At 37.4% G+C, this 20,792-nt stretch overlaps 1 protein-coding gene across 8 annotated transcripts in view; it reads left to right on the forward strand.

Annotated features, from left to right (window-relative positions):
- FER (FER tyrosine kinase) overlaps positions 1-20,792 on the forward strand; it is a 477,482-nt gene that overhangs the window by 1,469 nt on the left and 455,221 nt on the right. Inside the window, exon 1 of one of the 8 annotated variants that reach the window (XM_049857761.1) lies at positions 55-258. The exons of the other annotated variants lie outside the window; for them this stretch is intronic. The gene's annotated coding sequence lies outside the window, so the exon portion shown is untranslated. Of the gene's footprint in view, positions 1-54; positions 259-20,792 lie in introns of those variants that run through there. 8 annotated transcript variants of the gene reach the window in all.

Raw genomic sequence — 20,792 nt, forward strand, 5'->3', positions numbered from 1 at the left:
AAAAGTGTAGCTGTAAAATCAATAAGAGGATAGATTTTAGTGATTAAAGACTAGAAATACTTTTTAAGCAATGGAACGAAACAGGATTAAACAAAAATGTATTGCAAAATACAGTTGCTTCACTAGTGCCTTGTAGTCCTGGTAAGCCTATGTGGACTTTACCAAAAACCAAACCCAGTGCTGTCGAGTCGATTCCGACTCAGAGGAACATGGATTTGTGAGAGCTACACGTTTCAGTGGGAAGAATGCAAAGAAAGGGTAAGTGTATCTTTTGTAATCTAGGAAGTCATTTCTTCCAGCACTGTGAGCCAAAGGAAATATGTTTCCAAATGTACTGGGAGTATATTAAAGACAGTACACAGGCACACTTTGAACCTTTTCTTTGTTTCTTATGTGAAGACTTTTGGTGAAGATCTTTTTTTCTTCTGCTCTGATGCTTACGGCAGTCAATATACAGGTTTCCCCTGCTGAAAGAAAAGCGTTCCCTCTGAAACCTTTCATAAGCCAAAATGGCGTAAAGCAAAGAAGCAGTTACCATTAATTTATATGGGAAAAAGCTTTGAGCATTCCAAGGCTCAAAAAATAACCTACCAAATCATCCCAAGTAGCACAGAAGACTTAACACTAACGTATAGTAAAAGCAAGGATGATATGATAAATACACAGCCACGGCAATGGGTTTTATTGGGTATATAAATTGGAAATTACGTACAGTGGAGTTTCTCTTGCCAGAATCGGGAAGACAGCGAGCACGCCGGAAGGCTGAGACGAAGTGGTGGTGATGATGGTAACCCCGGCAGCTTAGGTGGCAATGGCTGGATTGAAGGGCCGGGGTTCAAATCCTACAGAACAGTGGGATTTATATTAACTGTGCTTACGGAGGCTTGAATCCTACAGTTAAGGAAATGTACAAGGAACAAGTCCTGGGTGAGATTTCGAGGTGCATGGTGCGTTTATAAGTCACCAGGCATTTGACTGAACATGGCTGGGTCTTAAGTAAAGGTGGAGGAGTTTGAAGGACGAGGTTGGTCAAGCCGTTACTGCGAAAGGAGCTTTGAGGGTGCCACTCTCCCTGCTGCTTGGGGTGCGCACTGCCTTTTTAATAGCTCACAAACGCTGGACGCTATTTCTGCTTTTCGCCTTTTTTTTAAAACGAAAATCCTCTTGGGATTTCTTTTGATTACTGAAGACAGGTACTGTAATGTAGGTCTCTTGTAAAAGCAAAGTGGCGTAAAGGTAATGTTCGAAAAGCGGGGGACACCTGTACACCATCTAAAATTATTTAGCGTACAGTTTTTTTTTTTTACAGTTAGTGCAGCTCTGCACCATTTCGAAGTTGATGATGTCTGTAATGTAGAAGAAATGATTTAGGCTTTTGTTAGGTAAAACACTTGCATCTTCAACTGTTAGTAGCTAAATATAACTCTGGTCTGTGAACATTTCAAATTTGCCTGTTTTTTTCCCCAGTATTTTACTGTTAAAAATTTCAAAAATGCAGAAGAGTTGAATTGTACAATGAATATCCACCACTTGGACAGCAATAATTTTTTCATGACAGTAGTTACATAGTAAACAGAGGAACTGAAATGATCAGGTTTGAAAACCAGTGTGAATATGTTTCTATCGTAAGGCGCTTATTTCTGTGTGTAGATGGAAATAGTACTCCTACAAACTACTTCGTAATTTAATTCCATGAGGCTATTACAAAGCAATCTGGTAAGTAAGCAGGAAGTCATCATCTTTGTAAATCAAGGCCCAGATGATAAGTTGCGTTTTGATAATGAGAAAAAAGGAAATTAATGATCTTGTTATAGTAATACAAGTTTTGTTTTAAAACTGGACTCCTGTGTTAATAGAGTTTTATACTAGATTTTTGAGTGAACATCTTTTGGAGAGAGATCCAAGGGACTATCAATTATGTAATATTTTGGTAACATAATAAATTGGATCAATCTTATGTATTTTTTTTGGAATAAGAGTATATTGCTGTAATGGAAAATAACTTAGAAATGTGAACTTTTTTAGTAGGACTTTTCATGAAGACTGAACTTATTTATCTAGAGAGGCTTGAGCAAGTAATTTGATAGGACTGAAAACTATCAGGTTGTCTCATGGTATTGATAAAAGAATATTTTAATATAGAACTTTAATTTATAATAAAGGAATAAGTAGAAATGGGTATGAATTCACAAATGTGTGTATTCTATTCATAATTTTTGATACTTGGAAATTCTTGCACTCTAATTATTTGAACCCAGCTTTTCAGTTTTAGTATACCCTAAATCTGGTTTTCATACCTACCTCATTTATATAATTAATTTCTGAAATATCAAAATTAAGAGCTGTGTTTCAGAATTTATAGCTCCCTGGATTGCCTCATTATAATTTTTCTATACCTCATTTGTCTTTAGCATGCTTGTATGGATAACCTAAAATGCTATTGAGAGATTAAGGAGAACAAGCAGGTCATAGTTCTGGAGCTTTAGTAGTAGTTCCAAATCTTTGAGGATACAGCTAAATCGGAAAGAAGATGTCTAGCTTTTTTTTTAAATCAAAGCTCCTCTTTAATGAAAGTTTTCTCTTCTCCCTCCCTCTTCTCCTTTCTTCCTCCTTTCCTTTCCTATTTTTATTTTGATTATAAAAGTTAAAAGCTTTTATATCAGTTCAGAAAATGATGGAAAAGTCACCTGTAATTCCAGCCCTGGTGGTCCAGTGGTTAAGACCTTGGCTTTTAACCAAGGAGTCATTAGTTCAAATACACCAGCTGCTCCTTGGAAATCCTATGGGACAGTTCTACTTTGTCCTGTAGGGTCGCTATGAGTAGAGATTGACTCGATAGCAACGGGGTTTTTTAAAAAAATAATTCCACCATAGTTAATGATTTGGGAAATATCTGAAACTTCGTCTTCTTCTGTAACACTCTACCATTTGTTACATTTTTATGGTCTTCCTTTTGGGGGATTTGCACATGAACCTAAACGTGGAGGAGTTCCTGAATTTAAGGCTCAGTTACCCTAAATTAGAAGAGGAGTTCCCAGGTGGGAAACTTGAAAAGACTAAATAGAGGACAAATTAGAGTCAGAACAAAGGAATCAGACCCAAGAAATCACCCACTTTTTTTGTTTTCCAGAAGTACAAATATAACCCTAGTTATAAAAAAAAAAAAAAAAAAAAATTTTTTTTTTTTATTTATATGAGACTGCTGTTATGATTGACAAAATAAAGGGCTTCTCAAGTTTCCTGTTTGGAATTCAAAATATCTAGGTGAGATGATTTTATTTAGTGCCTTTCTACAAAAGTTTTTAGATTTCTCTGTTTTTAAGATACTATATATTCAGGTTTTTAAATTTTATGTCATGTATGACTTGTATTTCTTAGATATTCACATGTAGTTATCATACTGTGGTTAATTTTCAGCCTATAGTTCATTACCATAGTAAGCATGATACTGTCCTCTCCTTTAGTATTAGTAATTAAAAGACTGAAAATTTTAGTCTAGGTATTTCTTGTCAGGTAGCAGGGCCTGTATGAGTCGGAGTTGACTCAACAGCAGCCGTTTTTTTAGCAGTGTGTACATAGTAAAAATAAGATCTATCTATTTTGGATTTAGACAGTCTGGGTTTCAGCCCCAGTTCCTCTTCTGTGGGATCTTGGGCAAATTACTTAATCTGTTTAAATCACAGTTTCCTCATCTATAAAACAGTGGTGATAAAATTCCCTCACAAGATTGTTATGAAGAATAAATGAGGCATACTAGGTAAGGTGCTTAACATCATGCCTGGACTTAGAAAGTGCTCAATTTCTATATTTAGCTTTAATTTTATCTCTTGTTAATATGTATTTTATTAATGTTTTTGCTGTTAGTTGCCATCAAGTTGATTCTGACTCATGGTGACCCTGTAGGTGCAGAGTAGAACTGCTCTATAGTGTTGATTCCAGGCTGTGACCTTTTGGGAACAGATCACCAGTCCTGTCTCTCGAGGTGCCTCTGGATGAGTTTGAACCAACCTTTTGACTAGCAGCTGAGCACTTAACCATTTTCACTACCCAGGGACTCCTTTTTATTAATACTTGGTGTTAATATGTTTATTCTACAATCCTCAAAGCCCCTGAATTTAAGACTTAGGATATTAAAATACGTACATCAAGTTTACTTAAATTGAATGATATTTGCATTTATACAAACAAATAATTAGAAATATCTCATATTATCTGTTCTTAACCCCAAATATATCCAGTTTGTCTAGATTCCTGAATTATTTTTCTTTCACCTTATGTCATGGATTGAATTGTGTCTCCCCCATCTGTCAACTTAGTTGGGCCATGATTCTCAGCATTGTGTGATTGTTCACCATTTTATGTGATTGTCCACAATTTTATGTGATTTTCATATATGTTGTAAATCCTATCACAATGTAATAAAATGGATTAGCAGCAGTTATATTGATGAGGTCTACAAGATTAGGTAGTGTGTTAAGCCAGTCTCTTTTGAGATGTAAGAGACAGAAGTGAGCAGAGAGACATGGGAACCTCATACCACCAAGAAAGCAGTGCTAGGAGCCCAGTGTGTCCTTTGGACTTGAGGTTCCTGCGCTGCTATGCTCCCAGACCAAGGGAAGACTGATGACAAGGACCTTCCTCCAGAGCCGACAGAGAGAAGAAGGTTTCCCCTGGAGCCAGGGCCCTAAATTCAGACTTCTAGCCTACTGGACTGTATGAGAATAAACTTCTCTTTGTTAAAGCTATCCACTTGTAGTATTTCTGTTATAGGAGCGCTAGATGACTAAGACACCTTAGATTATCTTCTGTTATTAGATGATTGTGCTGAATTCCTTTCATGTAAACCACAAGTATTTGCTTATAAGTGATATAGAAAAGCTAAATATTATTTCCTTAAATCTAACTAGTCCTCCTTCCTCGCCTTGAACTACATTACACATTCCTACATTACTTATATTTAAATAATACACAAAACTCTTAGTTGTATGTGTTTTGTCTCATACCCATGTATTTTTAGGGTACAATATTTTATAAATATCCTTATTTCAGAATGTGTGTTTTATAAGTATAGGGTTCTAATTCTTAAAAAACACAGTTTAAATGCACAAACCAGCCTGTAGTTATTGTGTGGAGTGAAGCAAGCACTGAACTGAGTAAAAGAGTTAGGGGTTGAACCAGATAGTTTTTGTTGTCTCATTCAACAGTAAAACAAAGATTTTGTGACTAAGTCAGCAATTCTTAATATCTTTTTCCCATCCGTGTGACGTATTTCAATGTGCAGTTTTACAGCATGCTAGCTGGAATTCTGTATCTCCCTCTTCCACTCAAGAGAGCTTATCAGAATGCAAGTGATAGAGGGTGACATCATTATAAGGATGAACTTGAACCTACTTTGATTTATTGAAGAAAGTAATTACAAAATATGTTTAAGTACTGTTAGTACAAATACTTGAGAAACACCTTATAGTACTGCAGTTGAGACCTAAGTGACTGCCAATTTTCTTGAAATGAAAGCCTCTCTACTTATTAGTCTTTTAAAGTTGCAGAAGACAAGGTTACTACAATAATTTTATGTAATTGATAACGAAGAGTCTTACCTTTAGAAGAGTTAACTGTTCACGAACGTTGAAAAGTGTTTGAATAATGGCGCCCTTGTCTTTCTTGTAAATAAAATCATACCAGTTATTTAGTTATTATTAAGCTTAATAGAAGAATTGACCTTAGTTTTCTAGTGTAAAATATTTTAATTGATGAGAAACTGTTACATAGCAGGACTAACGGTTTTAGGAGGGGAGACTCTTGCTACTTCATTAATTGTAGCTGTATATATGATAGTAAAATGTAGCATTTTGGGATAAACTTTTATATTCTAAACTAATTTAGTATATAAAATGCTCTATACATTGGGTTAGTCAGAAAAGTATCTCTAAAATTACATATCTGTGGATGAGATTGCTTTTAAAATTGCTTATTCTGTATTGAAGTAGCACGTATGATATATAGTTAGAAGTAAAGACTTAGAAAAACTAAGTTCAGTAGACCCCTGACATTCACAAGTGGTATATCTGGAAACCTTTGTGAATTTAGGATATAACTTTCTCCATAAAATGCAGGCAAATTTAATGGAAAAACTTAAGTGATCCCTTCAGACAGTTAATGATTCTATAAATAGGACTCAGCCTTTAAAGTTGTTAAAAGGAATTTTGTTTCTAAATTCAAGGTTAGATGACTGCATTACATCCTAGTATACAGGCAGAGGTTCTTATTTTTGACCCCTGTGTCCTGGGGTTTGCAGAACAAAAGAGCATTCTTGGCTTACCCACAAAGTCAGCTGCATTGTCACAAAGTTGGAGTTAGTCCTTGGCCACTGTAATGCTAGGTTCTTGTTGCTTTTCTTTGATATATATTTTCTCTTTGGGGATCCCTGGTGGGTCAAGCAGTTAAATGTTTGGCTGCTAGCCAAAAGGTCGGCAGTTTGAATCTACCAGCCGATCCTCGGAAACCCTATGGGGCAGTTCTCTCTGTCCTATGGTGTCGCTATGAGTTGGAATCCACTCTATGGCAGTGGGTGGGTTTTTCTTTTTGGAGTTGAGCACTGCAGTAGTCTTTGTCCTTTCTTCTCTCTGAAAGTCGTCAGCGTGGGAATATTTCCCAGGCTTCTCTTGTCAGTTGGTGGGGCTCTGTTGATAATTTCATATTATGCGAAAAAATACATTTGACTAACAGTATTCAATTTTGGTAACAGAGGGGTCAGTAGCTGCCCTAGCACCTATACCATGTCTTACTCCATGAAAATGTTTATATGATGTCCTGACTTTCTCTTGAATTATGTTTCCTTCAGAAATCACATGCTTTCTATGTACATTCTTATACAGGCTAATCATCATTTCAACTTTCACTAATGTGTTGCAAATTTTTCTCTGCTAGGAGCAAAGGAAACATTTTCAATCATCTCCTTTTTTGTTTGTTTCATCATTTAGTCTGTGATGTTTAGTGGATTTAGCAATGTCCCACATCTAGTCATTGTTACATTTTACATCCATTCTGAATTTACTCCAAATTTATGAATTGTGGTTAACTACCATCCATTTCTTAGGCTTCTTTACCTTCATGTATTGAATAAATTGGCAATGGTAGAGTAATTAAGGGAATCTAAACAATGTAGTTGTCTCAAATAATTGTTAATGACAAATAACTTGATAGGTCACTGTGCCAGCCATTTATAAACAGTTATGTTTGACAAAGTGTATGTATCTTTATCTAGATTTATATACAACAGAAACTTTTTACAAAACAGGAGATTAATTTCTTTGTCCTATTGTCATTCATATGCATATGTGTGTGTGTGTGTGTGTGTATACATATATATAAAACCAAACGTGTTGGCGTCAAGTTGATTCCGACTCATAGAGACCCTATAGGACATAGTAGAACCACCCCAGAGAGTTTCCAAGGACGCCTGGTGGATTCAAACTGCTGACCTTTTCGTTAGCAGGTATAGCTCTTAACCACTACGCCACCAGAGTTTCCACATACTATATATTGTATTGTAATTATTTGTTATGCATGGTTCTTTTTCCTCCCCTCCTTAACATTTTAACTTCCAAGGTAGAAACATTTCTTTCAGAAAAAGTTCATGAGTAAATTACATGGATTCACATATATTGTTATGGGGGAGCCTTTCTTTAGTGCTTATTAAAAGTGCTAGGTACTTTTTTTTTCTTTTCTTTTCATGACAAGCCTATGAATTATGTGCTTGTATTTTATTTTAGTGATCAGGAACCAGTTTTAGGTTATGTCTATCCAAATAAGTGATACCAGGGATTTAAACTCAGATCTTTCATACTCTAAAGCCCATTCACCCAAAGCAAACAACAAGTGTTAAAAGTCTAAATATAATAAACCTTTAGTAGTCAGGATTTAACAGCAGTTTCAGCTATTTGGGAGTGACTCTAAAGGTCCATGTTGAAATATTTGCAGTTTTGCGGAGATGAGTTCTCATTGGAAGTGAGGCCCTAAGATACGCATGACAACTGCCCAGTGTCTGCATCTTGCCTAGCTTTTGTTCTCTGCTTGAAGTTGTCCTATACTATAACTTTTGTGACGTGATAAAATATTGTCCTTTTGTAAAAAATTTTCCTGACAAAGCCAGCTGCTACAAGTGAAGAGAAAGTAAAGAGGCCTAAGAAAGTAATGAATCTTAGCCAGAAAATAGACATTTTTGGATATATTAAAAATGAAATATTAAATTCAGCAAGTATTTGATCTGGATGTGAATCAATACACCACACCTTTTAGGGAAACCAAAGTTGATTTGTGAAACAGTTTTAGTAAATGTTCCAGCCATGTTAAAACTCACTTAAGATCTTTTAGGTAGATTTCTTGAAAATGTCAGGAATCTTTTATTCACCAATCCTGTTCCCCTTCCCACCCCTCGTACCCTTAAGAATAATATTTTGAAGAGATTTGGTTGGTTATTAATAGCTGCTACTTTCTAGAAGTTAATGTAGTTCTTAAAAAATCTTAAAATATTAACATGAACAACAGTACCCTTACTTATAGGATAATATGGTTGTTCTATTTTGAGTATTTCATAAATATATAGTAGTTGGACCTTGGTAATGGCCCCTTTCTAAGGTTCTGATTTCCTTATGTATTTTGGAGCCCAATTTACCCTGTGACTGGAACTGACATTCTAGGATCAAAGTGACTTAGAGACACTTGTGTTGTATACAGTAATATCATGGTTTTTGAAAGAGAATGGAGATGGTAGAGAAATAGACATGTTCTTCAAAGTAGCCTACATTAAAAAAATAATGCAGACATATTCTGTGTCAGACAAGAGCAAGCTGCTGTAGGAATGAGGCAGAGAAGGAAGGGAATATGATTCTTCCTTTTTTGGTTACTTTACAAATGTTAATAGACTACTTACGACATGTAAGGCCTTACATTATGGTTATAGATAATTATAAGGCATAGAAGAGTTTCAAACTCCGTTTTCCTGAGAGGGAGTATGATATAGTAGAAAAGAGCATGGATGTTGGAGCCAGACCAGGTTAGGGTTGAGACTATGCTACCAGTAATTAGTTTTATGAATTAATGCATATTATTTAATTCCTGTGGCTTTTTCATCTGCAAACTGGGAATAAAAATACTCACTAGATTATTAAATACTCTCCACTTGTGTGGGACCAAAATCCTGCTCATGCTAGCTTAGGGCACTGAGAAGAGCAGAAGTGTACCCTTTTAAGGCCCCAGTAATGGCCTCAGGACATGCTCAATGGCTTTCTCTTGTGTTAGGTATACTCTGAGTAGGCTTTCTGAAGTGGAGTCTTCTGCTGGCCCCAGGCCTACATTCTTTCAGTTTTGTAGGCCCAATAAAAGAAGAGGTTTTTTATCCAAAGTTCCAGCGAAAGTCCTAGGATTTTGTCTCATTGAATTGGGTCATGTCTCCATGTTTGATACTGTGGCAAAGGGGACAGCATATGGTGATAGGATCAGGTGCAAACTGCTGGAACTGGGAATAGGAAGTGTGGTTAGCCACCTCTGAACCACGTAGACTGAGAGTCAAGGTGAGGTAGTTGAGTAAAAGAAAAAGAAAAAGAAAAAAATGGCCATGATAAAGGGAAGTGTATCTGGGCAAGCATACCCAAAAGATATTTAGTGTAATCCTCCCAATATGCATATATGTCCTTCCTTACATACATACCCTTGAAAAAGTGCCTTCACCTAATATAATGCAAATATTTCTCTTACAACTTCTAATGTATTCACTACTCACCCCCTACCCCCACAAGGAAGACAACTCGAAGACTTTAGTTACTGCATCTGGGTTTTTTTTTTTTTTTCTCTAAAATTTATTTATTTTGTTGTTGTTGAGACTATATACAGCAAAACACACACCAATTCAACAGTTTCTACATGTTTAATTTAGTGACATTGATTACTTTCTTAGAGTTATTTAACCATTCTCACCCTCCTTTTCTGAGTTCTTAGTACCTCATTAACATAAGCTCACTGCCCTCTAAAGTTCCTGTCTAATCTTTTCAGTTGCTGTTGTAAGTTTGATCCCATATAGATAGTACTCAAATGAGCATAATGCTCAATGCAGACCTTTTTTATTAGTTAAGCTAAACTGTTGTTTGGTTTTAAGGTGCCCTCGGGGGATATTTTTGGCTTAAGGTTTGAAGATTATCTTAGCGCAATAGTTACAGCAGTTCATCTAGCCTTCATGGCTCCAGAAAGTATAGAGTCCATGAGAATTTGAAATTCTGTTCTATATTTTCCCCCTTTTGATCAGGATTCATCTATGGAATCTTTGATCAAAATGTTCAGTAATGATAGACAGAAACCATCCAGTTCTTCTGGTCTTATGGCAAAGGAGGCAATTGTTCATGGAGGCAATCAGCCACACATTCCATATTCTCCTATTCCTGACTCTTCTGCCTCTGTTGCTGTAGGTGGATAGAGACCAATTGTGTCCTGGATGGCTGCTTGCAAGCTTTTAAGACCCAGGCACTACGCAATGAACTAGGAGGTAGAACAGAAGCACTAAATACATTACTAGGCCAGTTAACTGGAATGTCCCATGAAATCATGACCCTAAACCTCCAAACTAGGGAACTAAACCCCGTGATGTGTTTGGTTGTGCATAAGCAGCCTCAGCAGCTACTCTCTCTCTTTTTTTTTTTTTTTAGCATTGTCGTAAATATATCTGTCACATAACTTTTTCCAATTAAACTTTTTAGAGGTGTTCAACCTATTGACAGCAATTACAGTAGTCAGCTGTACAACCCCACCCTTAATCAATGCGGTTTTTCCATCACCGTTAACCCTCCTTTTACCACTTCCTCCTGCCCCTGGTAAGCATTAAAAAATTTGGTCTCTATACATTTGTTTTTTCTTATCTTTTTCATATAAGCAAGGTCATACAATATTTGTACTTTTGTGATTGGCTTATTTTGCTCAGCATAAAGTATTCAAGCTTCATCCGTACTGTAGCATGTATCAAGACTTCATTTCTCCTACTGGCTGAGTAGTATTCCATTATATGTATGTAGCACACTTTGTTTATCCATTCCTCTGTCTAATAATGGACATTTAGGTTGTTTGCCACCTTTTGGCTACTGTCAATAGTGCTGCAATGAACATTGATTTACAAGTCTCTTTTTGAGTCTCTGCTTTCAAGCCTTTTGGCTATATACTTAGGAGTGGAATTGGTGGGTCAGATGGTAGCTCTTTTTTTAGTTTTCTGAGGGAACTGCCACACTGTTTTCCACAAGGGCTGTATCACCAGCAATGGATAAGGGTTCCAATTTTCCCACAAACTCGCCAACATTATTTTGTTATTATTATTATTTTTTTAATCTTAGCTACCCTAGAGGGAGTGAAATGGTATCTCATTTTGGTTTTGATTTACATCTCTCTGGTGGCTAATGATGAAGAGCATCTTTTCGTGTGTTTGGTGGCCATTTGAATGTCCTCTTTGGTGAAATGTCTGTCAAGTCATTTGCTCATTTCATGATTAGGTTGTCTTTTTGTTCTTGAAGTTTTATACATATTTTGGTTATCAGATTCTTGTTAGATATATGGTTTCTGAAGCTTTTTTCCCAGTTGGTAGCTTGTCTTTTCACTTTTTTGGTAAAGTCTTGATAAATAAAAGTTTTTAATTTTTATGAGGTCCCATTTATTTTGTCTTTCGCTATTTTATAATCCAGTGTTAAAAGCTAGGCCTGATGGCGTTGCCCCTGCTTGTTCTTCTAAGAATTTTATGGTTTTAGTTTGCATGTTTAGGTCCTTAATCCATTTTTGATTTATTTTTGTGTATGGTGTTAGGTGTGGATCTTGTTTCTTTTTTTTGATTGTAAAAATCCCATTTTCCCAGCAGCATTTATTGAAGACCCTCTTCTTCCCCCGTTGAATGGACTTAGCACCCTTGTAACAAATCAGTTGATCATAGATGTGTGGGTTCATTTCTGGACTCTCGATTCCGTTCCATTGTTCTATGTGTCTGTTGTTACACCAGTACCAGACTGCTTTGATTACCATAGCTGTAAAATCAGGAAGTATGAACCCTCCTACTGTGTTTTTCTCTTTCAACATTGTTTTAGCTGTTTGGGGCCATTCTGTATAAAGCTGAGGATTAGTTTTTCTATTTCTGTAAAGAAGGCTGTTGGAATTTTGATTGAGATTATGTTGAATCTATAGATTGCTTTGGGGATAGTATTGACACCTTAATATTAAGTCTTTCAATTTATGAACATGAAACATCTTTCCATTTATTTAAGTCTTCGTTAATCTCAGCAGTGTTTTATAGTTTTCATTGTATAAGTCCTTCATGTCCCTGGTTAGATTTATTCCCAGGTATTTTTTTTTCTTGGATGCTATTATAAATGGAATTGTTTCCCTAATTTCCCTTTCAGATTTCTCATTGCTGGTGTATAGAAACTCAACGGATTTTTGTTTGTTGACCTTGTACCCTGCAACTTTGCTAAATTCCTCTATTAGTTCTGGAAGTTTTCTTGTGGACTGTGGGATTTTCTGTATATATGGTCATATCATTTGCAAATGGAGATAATTTTTCTTCTTTTCCAATCTGGATACCTTTTTAAAAATTTTTCTTGTCTTATTACTCTTGCTGGAAACCCTGGTGGTGTAGTGGTTAAGAGCTATGGCTGCTAACCAAAAGTTTGGCATTCGAATCCACCAGGTGCTCCTTGAAAACTCTATGGGCAGTTCTACTCTGTCCTATAGGGTCGCTATGAGTTGGAATTGACTCAACAGCAATGTGTTTGGTTTGGTTTAATTACTCTGGCTAGGACTTTTAACACAACATTGAATAGAAGTGGTGAGAATGGGCACCCTTGCCTTGTTCATGATTTGAAGGGGAAAACTCTCAGTTTTTCTCCATTAAGAATAATGTTAGCTTTTGACCTTTCCTGTATGCCCTGAATCATACTGAGGTATGTCCCTTCTATTCAAATCTTCTTTAGGTTTTTCATCAAGATAGGGTGTTGGATATTATCAAATGCTTTTTCTGCATCCATAGAGGTTGTCATGTGGTTCCTTTCCTTTTTTTTTATTGATGTGGTGTATTACGTTGATTGATTTTCTAATGTTGAACCATCCCTGCATTTCTGGAATAAATCCCACTTGGTCATGGTGTATGACTCTTTTAATATGCCGTTGGATTCTGTTCAGTAGTATTTTGTTGAGGATTTTTGCATCCATATTCATAAGAGATATTGACCTGTAGTTTTCTTGTGGTCTTTTTTTCTGGTTTGGGTATCAGGATTATGTTTGCTTCACAGAATGAATTAGGGAGTATTCCTTTCTTCTCTGACTTTTGGAAGAGCTTAAACAGTATTGGTGTCAATTCTTCTCTAAATGTTTAGTAGGATTCCCCAGTGAAGCCATCTGGTCTAGGACTTTTTTGTTGTGAAGTTTTTGATCACTGATTCAATTTCTTCACTTGTTATGGGTCTGTTGAGACTTTCTATTTCCTCTTGAGTCAGTTTGGGTAGATTACTGTATCTGACTTTAGCATCCCTGGGTAATTTCTCTCAATTGTGTTATTCTAGCAACTTATAGTTAAATGATAAACATAACTAATTCTAATAAAGCCAGTTTTCAGTGTTAGAAGAAAAACAGCATAAGGACAACAAAAATTCAATAGGAAAAGGGGGGAAAAAAAAGAAAAGGAAAAAACCCACAGAGATTTTTAATCCATGGCATATACAAATTTCATTGGACAGGGATGGCACAAACTCTTTACCCTGGCAGTAGAATGAGATTTTTGGTTAGCCAATATGGCTATCTCTGGTTTTGCCACCAGGGAGGATCTCCTTTTTTTTTTTTTCTCATGGTCACAGCCAAGATGGGTATTGGGATAGATCTCTTACTGCGAACTGCACTACATTAGTAGCCCACTTTCTGTTGGTGAGGTGTTAGAGCCCAGAGAGTCACTTTAGGGAGTGAGCAATAATAAGCCTTTGCTTGTTGGAAGTTTCTTAGTAAATCCTAAGCTTATCAGTCATCATCTCGACCTTTGCCTCTAAGCCATTCATGTATTTGTTATAAAGATGCACAGCTAATTTGTCCCTGTTGCTGGGCTGTTTCATCCTGGATGATTCTTTATAATATGGGTAATTATCTTGTTTGTTTAGGATGCTTGATAGGAGCCTGGAGCATCAGGCTTCTGCCACATCTCAGCCTTAACTGGCCCTTAGTTTTTGTGTGATTGAAGGCTCTAACTTTGGTTTAAGGCTGTTCATTTTTCAACCCTGTGAGTAGCAAGATTAACAGCCATCTTGTATTTGTAGGGATAAGCTGAAAGGGCCTCTGTTTTATTAAGACTTCACCCAAGGTGTGCTTCTTTCTTGAAGGACCTTACCGAAGACTACAACATAGCAGGCGGTAAACCAACATCTTTTTTTTAACTAGGTACCCTACAATTCCATCTGCAGTAGATAAACGTAGTCTGATTCATAAGAGATGGCATTTTACCAGCTGTTTTTCTTGTTAAGGATTGCTGATTTCCCACCCTAAAATAGCAGGATGCGAAATTCCCATTGTTGATTCAGTCATTTCCACATTTTAGGGCTGTCACTTGTATTACCTGATTTCTGATTTCTGGCATATACTTTTATATTTGTCAGACTTCTTTTGGATGTCAGTAATAGAAACTCAGTTAGAAAGCCAGTCATTTACAGTGGTAACTCCATTTTTGTATTTTCTCAGGCCCAATACCTTGAGGAGCCCTGCTGGTGCAGTGGTTAAGAGCTCAGTTACTAACCAATAGGTCAGCAGTTCGAATCTACCACCTGTTCATTTTAAACAATTGTACTATGGGGCAATTGTACTCTGTCTTGTAGGGTCGCTATGAGTTGGACTTGACTCCATGGCAGTGGATTTGGTTTTTGGTTTAATACCTTGAAGTTATCTTTAGTTCTTCTTTTCTTTCACTTCCCTACCCAATCCTTCAAATTATTCCATTGACTTCAAAATATATCTGAAATTTGTTTACTTCTTACCGCTTCTACTTTAGTCACTCTGGTTCAATACCATTCTCTCTCTCCTCCTAGATAACTTCTAACAAGTCTCTCTGCTGTTATTGTTGCTCTCAAAATAGTACCTGTGTCATTCTTTTAGAACATAAGATCACTTTTTTGCTCATAATCTTTCAGGGGCTTCCCACGTAACTCAGAGTAAAAGCCGAAGTCCTTAGAATGGGCTACGGTTTTGTTGTCCTGCTCCCTGCTCTCTCACTCAGTGTTCATTAGTAAATATGAACTCAGATTTTACTATTTGGTGCACCACTGTCCCCACACTGGCCTCCTTGCTCTTCCTTAAGTACAGACTTTGCATTTGCTTTTCCCGTTGGCTGGAATGCTCTTCTTCCAGGTATTCATGTGACTCACTTCTTTATCTTCTTAAGGTGTTTGCTCAAATATAATTTTTTTGATCACCTAACATAAAATAAGAAATCTCTGCTCTCTGTTACAATTTTTATTACCTTTTCCTGTCTCCCCTTTATTTCTGTAGAACTTGTCATCATCTAACACTGTATATTTTACTTATTTATTTTGTATTTTGCTTTTTTCCTCTCTCTAGAATATAATCTCCTTGAAGGTAGGAATTTTTGTCTATTTTGTTGTGTATGCTCTCAGTAAATATTTGTTGAGTGAGTTAACAAGAAAAAATATCTTGCCTCGTGTAATTGTTAAGTCTGAAACTCTGAAGGGACTGAGAACATCCTGCTTGCAAGCTAACAAGTTAGCCTGCCTCAGTTTCATATACATATACTAAGAGAAGAACACTGGGTCAGAGACTCAAACAGTTTGTTACTCACAGCAAAAGCAGTGGCCCAAGCAGTGTCTGAGTACCGGTTCCACATGCCCCATCTCTCTTGACAGGTCAGATGTTTACCTGTGCATGTAGTGTATTTGCATCACAGGAGAGGAACTTCAGAATTAAGAGACCCTATAGGGTCTTTTTTATAGGGTCGCTATGAGTCGGAATCGACTTGATGGCACTGGGTTTGGATTTTGGTTTTGGAAGCATGTACAAAAGGAGTCCTGGTTGCTCAATGGTTAAGCGCTAGGCTGCTAACCAAAAGGTTGGCAGTTTGAATTCACCAGCCGCTCCACAGGAGAAGGATGTGGCAGTTGGCTTCCGTAGCAATTACAGCCTAGGAAACCCTATTGAGGCAGTTCTATTCTGTCATATAGGGTCGCTGCTGTGAGTTGGAATCTGCTCAATGGCAAGGGGTTTTAAGCATGTATAAAGAGGAGCCCTGGTGGCACAGTGGTTAAGCACTTGGCTGCTAATCGAAAAATCAGTGGTTCAAATCCAGCAGCTGCTCTGTGGAAGAAGAAACATGGCAATTTGTTCCCATAAAGATTTCAGCCTAGGAAACCCTGTGGGCGCATTTCTACTCTGTTCTATAGTGTCGCTATGAGTTGGAGCTACTTAATGGTATGCAACAACAACAGGCTTATATACAGGGACCCTGGTGGTGCAATGGTAAAGGTCTTGACTGCTAACCAAAAGTCAGCGATTCGAGTCCAACAGCGTGGCGATCTGCTCCCATAAAGGTTATACTCTGTCCTATAAAGTTGCTATGAGTTGGAATTGATTCGATGGCATGTGACCACAACAAGAAACTTGTGTAGGAGTCCTGGTTAGGTGCGGGGCTACTAGCCACAACATTGACAGTTTGAACCTACCCAGAGGTACCTTGGAAGAAAGTCATGGTAATCTGTTCCAGAAAGGTCACAGCTATGAAACCCCTATGGAGAGCAGTTCTACTCTGAAACACATGGAGTCACCATGAGTTAGAATTGACTTGATAGCAACTGGCTTGATTTTTTGGTTTTAGCCTCATGTAGACTACTGGCATGTTTGTCCATCCTCCTCTCTAGAGGGAGAAATATTACTCATTAAGTAAATCTCCTCCACAAGAGAGGGGAAAGTATCTTTAGGCTTGTTGTTGTTAAAAAAGTTGTTGTTATGTGCAGTCAATTCTATTCTGATTCATAGCGACCCCATAGGGCAGAGTACAACTGCCCCATGGGGTTTCCTAGGCTGTAGTCTTTACCGGTGCAGATCAACAGATCTTTTCTCCTGTGGAGCAGCTGGTGGGTTCGAACCACTAACCTTTCAGTTAGCAGACTTAACCATTGCACCACCAGAGCTCCTTTCTTTAGGTTTATTACTTTAGAATGTAAGTAAATGTCTACCCTGGAGTGGGGAAAGGGGAATAAGAGAGTTTAATTTCTCCAAAGCTTTTTGAAGGACTCTATCTTTGGGTAAAAAAAAAAAAAAAAAATTTTTTTATTATTATATCTTTGGGTAGACATTATCTCTAGCTTCCAAGGCTGGTAATTATACAAATACATTTGTACCCTTTACTCAGAAAGGCCTTGACTGTGCAGGAACGTAAGAAATCCAGGCAGAATTGTTTTCCAACAGTAACTCCAAATTCCAGCAGCTAGATGCATTCATGGAGCCCTGGTGCACCTGAACTCACCTGAACTCAGGTGTGACTAGATATAGGGACAAATGTTTTCAGATTTTTCTTCATTTCTTCTTTCATCTCTTGGATCTTCTTTTCACTGAGTTGACTCATTGTCAGGTAGGTCCTTCCCGTGTTCCTTCAGTTTAACAACCTCAGCTGAAAGAGAACTTTCCTTTCCTGATAGTTCCTGCAAAAGTTTTTGGATTGAGTCTTACAGGTTCCATTTGGGTCATATACCCATTCGTGAACTACCTGGGGGAGGGAATATGCTGATTTTCCAGACCTGGGTCATACACCTATTTCAGGAATTTAAGAGTGGGAAAGATTAGTGCCTCCCAAACCACATGGAATGAGAATCACAGGAGGGTAGTTCAACAAAGGGGGCATTGATGATTCAGTGGTAGCATTCTCACATTTTGAGTTTCCCTAGAAAAATGTACCTTGAACATTTTTATACAGAGCCCTGGTGATGAAGTGGTTAAGAGCTACAGTTGACTGCTGACCAAAAAGGTTGGCTGTTCGAATCCACCAGCTGCTCCTTGGAAACCCTGTGGGGCAGTTCTACTCTGTCCTGTAGGGTCGATATGAGTTCGAATCGAATTGATGGCCGTGGTTTTGGTTTTGGTGTTTATATACAGGCTAATTTAATATGCATTTTATACAGGTCAATTTTATGGCACTTTACCAAACCAACAAAACCAAACCCGTTGCCATCGAGTTGATTCCGATTCACAGCGACCCTAAAAGGTTGCTGTAAAATTCACAGAATGGCGAAAAGTTAGTGTGTCTGTTGATGTTCATCATAAATTGTAGATTTGCAATGAGTTTAGAGCCAAAAGATACTGAGTATTTCATCAAAAGAATCAAACAATGCACCAATGTCTAAGATAATTTTAGCTCCACTATTTGAAGCAACAGTGTACATTTGTGATAGAGGGCTAGAGCGATAGAAAGTATGTACTTGACCCTCGAGGTTCGAGGTTCGGTGGTAGAATTCTCACCTTCTGTGTGGGAAACCCAAGTTGGATTCCTGGGCAGTGCACCTCGTCGTGCACAGCCACCACTCATCTTTCGGTAAAGGTTTGTGTTGGTGCTATGATGCTGAATAGGTTTCAGCAGAGCTTCCAGACTAACACAGATGGGGAAGAAAAGCCTGGTAATCTTCAGAAAAATCAGCCAGTGAAAACCCTGTGGATCGCAGCAGGTTTTGTTCCATTGTGCATGGGGTTGCCATGAATCAGGGACTGACTCGATGGCAGCTAACAACAACAAACTCAACAAAAGAAAATTGAGGTGCTATTACCAAAAGAGGGAGAGATAGATGCTCCAGAGTAAAAAACAACAAAAAATTTCTAATACTTACATGTACACATAATACATACTCATTGAAAAAAAAAGTAGAATCTTCTTGTATATAGGCGTTCCTGCCTCAGCTGTTTTGTACCTAACATCATATCATGAACAAGAAATTTTATTTGAAAGCATGGTTTTAAATGGATGTAAAATTACACTTAAATTAGTTTCTTATTTTTAGATGTTTGGTTTATCGGAATTGGATTTGGAAGAAGTAAAAGGGTATTATTTGTTAGATAAGCATGGAGAGGAAAGGTGGGAAAGAGAGGCAGGACCAGGACTAGGGTGAGGCAAGAGAGGTGCCCAGGATAGAAAATTTAAAGAGGCACTCACTCTCAGGGTCCAAGTCTCAGGGTCTCAGGTGGCACTTGGAGCAGAGAAGCATATTCAGGGAATATGACTATGAGTGTGAGTTAGAGAAGATAGCCTGTGTGATTGGGGAAGTTGGTGGGAAAGGTTAAGATGCACCTAGAAAGTAGTAATTATACATTTCTAACTGTCGTATATGAAAATCTTTGCTGAGTTCTGATGAGGATAATGCCTTTGAAGTAACCCGTAAACCTGTTGCCATCGAGTCGATTCTGACTCATAGCAACCCTATAGGACAGAGTAGAACTGCCCCATAGAGTTTCCAAGGAGCACCTGGTGGATTTGAACTGCCGACCCTTTGGTTAGTATCCAGAGCACTTAACCACTGCGCCACCAGGGTTTCCTTTGAAGTAACAGAAGGAAAATAATTTTTATTCATGGATTTATAGTAGTCTGAACAAAAGGAAAGTTCCATTTGGACATGCCACCAAAGAATTTGTTATTTATTTTTAACCTAAACCATTTCAAAGTTTGGCAGTTGTCACTATGAACATAGTGAAAGAAGGAGACAGTGAATGGATGGGGGGTAGGATATTATCTGTTGGATTATGGATGTACTTAGGGAGAGGAGATTGTTTAGAGTGATGGTTCCCTGAGGGTGAAAATGAGTTGGTGTCATTTACTTTGGATAGCCTTCCCTAAGCACCCATTCTCTGCCAAGGGCTCTTCCTCTATGCTTTCATAATGTCCTACCCAAAAACCAAACCCTTTGCTATTAAGTTGATTCTGACTCGTAGTGACCCTATTGGACAGAGTAGAACTACCCCACAGAATTTCCAGAGGGTGCCTGGTGGATTCTAACTGCCAGTCTTTTGGTTAGCAGCCAAACTTTTAACTACTATGCACCAGGGTTTCCTTAGCATATCTCTAAATAGTTCTGTAGGTAGTCATTGATTTATCAGTCTATCACACCCATTAGACTATAGATTCCTTGAAAGCAGAGAATGTACCTTATTCATATTTGCATTTCATGGTTCTAGGACAGTACCTGGTACATAGCGTACATTGATTGAGTGATCATTGAATTTTAGTGAGTGCATATACAAGTTATTTTTTCACCCATCATTTTGTTTTTGTACTTTAATATGTATTGTTCCTGTGACAATATCAAATGGAAAAATACTGTTTTTCTCATTGGGAAATGAAAATTGTAGAAAAGATTGAGTTGGAGATTGAGACATAAATAACACATGGGTGCTTTGACTAGCTTCTTTGAGGAGGACACTTGATGTGGTTTAGTGTTGGTCCTTGAGTCCCAGCTGAATAGTTGAAAATTACCATTTTCATATCATAGCGAGACCAAAATATAGATTTCTAGATAACCTTCAACTGTCTTTGCTGATAGAGAGGCTAAAAATTTTCAAATTAAGTGGACGATCTAGTAATTTTTGCATATATCTTTAGAGCAGAATCAGATACAAACATGTGCACATTTAGGTACATGCTATATTTTGTTCCTTGAAAGTATTTATGAATAATACTGTTTATTGTACTTTATATATATTTTTATTGTACTTTATCTTGAGGATTAAACTGGAGATACTATATAGGA

The sequence above is a fragment of the Elephas maximus genome, chromosome 2 (genome assembly GCF_024166365.1).
Source record: "Elephas maximus indicus isolate mEleMax1 chromosome 2, mEleMax1 primary haplotype, whole genome shotgun sequence".
NCBI lineage: Eukaryota > Metazoa > Chordata > Mammalia > Proboscidea > Elephantidae > Elephas > Elephas maximus.